This window comes from Rhipicephalus sanguineus, chromosome 5 (assembly GCF_013339695.2).
Source record: "Rhipicephalus sanguineus isolate Rsan-2018 chromosome 5, BIME_Rsan_1.4, whole genome shotgun sequence".
NCBI classification, from domain to species: domain Eukaryota; kingdom Metazoa; phylum Arthropoda; class Arachnida; order Ixodida; family Ixodidae; genus Rhipicephalus; species Rhipicephalus sanguineus.
The window spans coordinates 162,581,052-162,586,455 of record NC_051180.1 but is presented as its reverse complement, the minus strand read 5'-3'; the positions used below and the strand labels follow the sequence as shown (position 1 = coordinate 162,586,455).

The following is a 5,404-nucleotide window of genomic DNA, read 5'->3' as shown; positions in this document are numbered from 1 at the left end:
GGCCTTTCATTTTCAAAACAAAAGGGCACAATAGCTACAATGGTTGCCCAAAATGCCCAGCTGTAGGTGGCTACAACAGCATGTGATCCTTGAACGTATCAGTCGTTTCGTCAGCAGGAAGATCCTGACCACCACCAGGGCGTGTCTATTTTGACTGAGCTGCCCATTCATTGCATCGACAACGTCCCTCTTGATCCAATGCACTTGGTATTTTTAGGCGTGGCACGAAAGCTGGTCAATCTTTGGCTTTCCGGCCCCCTTTCTGTGCGCCTGGGACCCCTGGAGCGTGAGGAAATATCAATGCAGAGTTTAGCTTTACGGAATCTCGTTCCTTGTGAATGTGTGCGAAAGCCAAGGGGGCTTGATGAAAAGGATAAGTAGATAGCAACAAACTTCCGCCTCTTTCTGCACTACACAGGGTCAACCATTTTGAAAGAGTATTTGTCTGAGGCTGCTTATCACAACATCTTGTCTTTGCATGCAGCAACCTCCATACTGAGCACACCTGGATTCTGTCAGGAGCATGGCGCGTATGGAAACACTCTACTGGAACATTTTGTAAAGGGTTTCATGGACCTTTACAGAGCCGGTAATGTGTTCTATAATGTGCATTGCCTTCTGCATCTAGCTGCTGACTCTGAAGTGTATGGGACTTTAGATGCATTTTCTGCATTTCCTTTTGAAAATAACTTCCAGCTAGTTAAAAAGCTGTTGCGTAGGCCAGGCTTCCCTCTCAGCCAGCTTTATAACAGGATGCATGAAAGAGCTCTCACAGAGCCAGCTGGTGCAAGGCGCACTGCAGATTATGAGATTCTTGGTGGCTATGAAGGAAATGGCTTACCACTAGGCTGCCAATCTCCCCAGTACACTTTAGTAAAGCTCCAGTCATTTAGTCTTAGCGTGAAAGAAGGTGACAACTGTTGCAAAATAAATGATGAATGTGTAATCCACAATATTGCGCACGATCAGAATGGGTAGCCATGTATTATTATCCATTGTTTCTTAAGCGCAGAGCCTCTTTACAGCATCCTTTCGATTCTAGAAGGCTTCATATGGCTGTTGTTGATAGACTGTCTTCTCTAAGGTGTTGGCCACTTGGTAATACCAGAATACTCTTGTTGCTTCCTTACAACGGCATGTATGTCGTTTTGCCTCTGCAGCATATCAGTGCACTTCATTAACGGCAGTTTCATAGTCCAGCGCAGGTATGTATCTCTATCCTGTTCAGATGCAGCGACCAAGGGTTATTCATAATGCTTGGTGCTCTAAAAACATAGCTTGATTTAATCTGACATAGCAGCTGTTAAGGTTGCGTTACACTTTAAAAGTGAACTTCATAATCTGGCTGTGCAGACGTAATGAAAGCTATGGCTATAAGATTTGCAAGGTACTTTAAAGGTACACGCAGGCTACATTGGAGTTCAAAATTAGTTTCAAATTCTGTGTAGTTTTTTATTTTTTAGTTTTTCTGCATATATGTAAGATTTTAATAAGATCTGATATTTGGAGAACATTGCCATTTTGCACAAAGCTACTAACGCTTTACAAAAATAGAACTAAGTTGTGAGCATACAGCAAAAACTACACCTGTGTTTTTATGTTTGTCACTGTATGAAAATTGCCACTTATGATGAAATGTTTTATTACCAAAAAACGTAAGTGCATCTAGGTTATTGATTCTAGTTCAAATTATGTAAATGCTACTTAACACGTGGAAATGTGTGTTTCCTTAGTTCCCGAGAAAAAGGTAGGAAAAGTTAAAAAAATGTTGCTTTAAGAAAAACGCAGAAGTTACATAGGGGTACGCGCATATTTCCTGTCAACGTGTCAATGGAAAGGAACAAAAATTATTTTCGAAACTGAGTGCCCAAGTGTGATGAATTTTGTGAAGGATAAAAAAAATCTCTATCAGGTGATTTTAAAATCCCAAAATTGAATTTTTTGGCCAAAGTCTCACCCCACGTTAGGTGAGAGCTGGCTCTTAATATTGCTGTAACTATTGGTAGCCATCGAAGCTTGCGGGTAAAAATTTCGCAGCAGACATTCTTTCTACAGTTAAAATGCAAGTTACTAGCAATGGCCTACGATAGAGCACTTAGCGTTTTGTTGCTCTGAACATCATTCTTCGCAGATGAAGTTCTCGGTAGTTGAATTCAAAGATGACAAATCGATCGCTGTCGTTCCCTCGTCGTGGGTTCGCGGGCGGAAGTCCTATTGGCGCCCTGGCCCTGGCAGCAAAACGACATTAGTCCAGAGAGGTGTGGAGCCCTCACCCGGTTGGAAAGCGTACACCATGGTCACAAAAGCAACATTCAGTAAGTTTAGAACATCTGGCAATTTCTGGCACCTATGTGTATTAAAATATTTTCTTTATTCTAGGCAAGTATCGAGAGGCTCGTCTGGCATTGCCGCTCCTGCAGTGCACATCAGATGTGGAACGCAATGACGGAGGAAAGGGAAAGGTCAAAATGTGTTTGTTCAGTCATCTTGGTGTTACATTCCACAATGTTCATTTGATTCTTGCACTCAAGGTGACAAAGCCCACAAGATACGAACCTGAATGCAACAGACAGCCACCCTGCCCACCAAGCACGTTTCCTGGGCCGTCTATGGCTAGTAAGTGTTTCCACTGAGATCTAAACCTCATCTTGTTGTAAGGACAAGCCAAGCAAATGACAATAATATATAGAGCATTGTACTGACCCATTTTGTACTGTCCCTACAAAAACTTGGCTGAGTGTAAAGCTGGAGAGTGATGAATCTATTTTTCCTCGAAGGCCATGCGGAATCGCAATGCTACGACAGCGAAGGTAATAAATTGAGTTTGTTCGATAACATGTAACATTAACAATTTTTTCCACAAAAGTACATTAACACGTAGAGGCCACTGCAGAGGACGAAGAGGGTAATTATGTATAGCTTCTGCAATATTTCTATAAATATTGTTAAATATTCCTTTCGGCGATATGTTTAAAATTGTGCCACAAAAATTGGCAATGGCTTTCCGCTTACTTGCAATGCACCGCTTGTTTTCCTGTAGTGTCATCTAGCAAAATTATTGCTCTAATTCACTTACACTGGAACACAGCATTTTTCTTCCAAAACGTAAATCTGTGATGCAATATTAAAGAAACCTAAGGTTTACAGTGCGTGACCAGCTACTTTGGTGTGTGAACACATTTAGTTAGTGTTTCGCTGGGTATCTCCCCTGTTTGATCACCTGCATTGAAATCTAGAGGATATATTGCCCACAAGTGTTACTCTTTTTATGTTGGTCTGAATTTTTTAGTTGCTGTCGTATATATAGTAAAAGAGAGGCTTGCCATCCCGGACCTGCAAAAGTGAATGTCCACTTGCACTTGACAATCACGGTGTGATCAGCCAATGAGAGGACTCTATTTTCTCATGTGTGATAATCTGCAGGAATTGCATGAGATATCATTGAAGCGTGCATGCTGGTACGAGAACATGTTCAATGTTGACATTCAACAAAACTTGGTACTGGGCAGGATGGTGCATAGCTTTTGGGAAAGATGAAGTGCCGGAACGTGCTCAGCTTTGTGAGTGTCTCTTTTTGCACTGTTTCACAAAATTAGTGATGTCGGGTGATACTACCTTTTCCACTTCCTTCTTTGTCAGGTTATGTGATAGACTCTGGTTCTCTGGTATTGTCACCAAAATCATACTTTTAAGCACTCTCTCTGGAAGAAGCATAACCTTTAGCCATATTTCTTGCTTAATCGTGCTGGTTAAATTCTTCCATCGTTGACCAATTTTAAAATGAGTGCTTGTCTTGCTCTGTTTTGCACATCACCTGTGTCCTAATGTGCATTCAACCTTTGTTCTAAGTCTTGTGCTACGCCAACAAGTAGCAAGTCATATGTAAGCGTAAATAAAATTAGTAAATGATTTTGACCAAGCTTAGTATGTGGCAGTGTTTAGAAGAGCAAGTGAAATATTCACTTACTTTAAATTCTTCTTACCTTTAAACCTGCGCACTTTACCGTGTTGCAACAAAGCGTCTTATAGCCATTGTGTCTACTGTTCTGTGGTCATTGTTTTTGCAGCTTCACAGTCAGACGCCTAAAGGACATGGCACTGGAGGAAGCTTTGGGACAGGTAAAAATACGTACAGAAGTTGGATTCTTTGTTACCATAACGGATTTTGAGCTGCTCTGGAAGTGGACGTTGCTGACAGTCATCATAATCTGTATCTTTTCACAGTTATTTGCATGCATTATGCATTAAACACTGATATAAAACAGCCATGAGCCAGTTTCGGCACAAGAGAACAGGGATAGCATGAATAACACATAGCTGCTTGACACCGTCCCGAAACCATACTTTCTTCTGTGAGAAGCTGACCACACCGAATTGTTTGAACCATGTACTGTGTGTACTGTGTCATGTCACTGCACGCTGCAGAACACCAGATGGTCAAAATTTCTGGAGCACTTCACCACGGCCTCTCTCGTAATCATATAGTTTTGGATTTAATACCGCAGATGTCATTTATGATCAATTGTTTGTAGGTTAGTCTTCGGTTTCTGAGAAATCGGTGTTCTTACCGACTGAAGTGGACGGGGGGTACCCCATTGGCTGCTGCATTGCTATTATATGAAGATAATTCTGAATGAGGTCCAACGTCGGAACTAGTAATAAGTAATACCTGCTGAGATAAAGCGATGATGATGATGGAGTCGGAAGGTGGGGGGACGGTGGGTTGCTGGTGGCCCTCAGTGGGCATCATTTGTGTAACGAATGGAGTAAACAGCATTCATTTTCTTTGCCTCACTAGGAGACAGTGAATTCGCAACAGCATGGACTGACCAACAGCAGAAAAAAATTTTATCTCTCAAGAAGGTAAGCACAGCGCTCCATTGCACATTGCACTGAAGGTGTGTGTTTCTTTGCTGAACAACTCTAGTATGGTGTTTCATAATACATGGTGAAAAGTTTAACTTTACCTTGTTGTGCCCTTGTTATAATGCAACTCGTGGGAGCAGGACGAAGTTATTTAGCTTTTTTGTGTGTTCGATATCTTTTACCTTTTGTAATGATCTGACGTGCTATATACAGTACTAGCAGATTGAAAACTTGTGTCGGAATCTCTCAAGACATACATGCCATACTCCGTGAAACCGGATGTTAGAGGTGATAGTTCTGATGAAGGAATGTGCACCATTATCACTTTGATCGAAGGCGAAATGGAGGCAGTGCAAGCTGAAATGCACAATACACTTGCTCCTAAGCTTGCTCGATTCTATCTGTGACTGCTGTACAGGGTATTTCAGTGAAAACATTGGTATAGCAGGTGTCACGCAAGCCAAATTCGTGCAGTATAGTTTACTTCAAGGGGCCCTCCAACAATTTGAAGCACCTATTAGATGCGAAGTATCTTAAG

General features: G+C 41.6%; 1 long non-coding RNA gene across 1 annotated transcript; it reads left to right on the top strand.

The window, feature by feature from the left end:
- The first annotated feature begins 2,063 nt into the window (after positions 1-2,063).
- LOC119395044 (uncharacterized) lies at positions 2,064-2,617 on the top strand. The gene is made up of 3 exons (XR_007416227.1): positions 2,064-2,315; positions 2,380-2,462; positions 2,532-2,617. It is a non-coding gene; the product is annotated as an uncharacterized LOC119395044 (long non-coding RNA).
- The last annotated feature ends 2,787 nt before the right edge of the window (positions 2,618-5,404 follow it).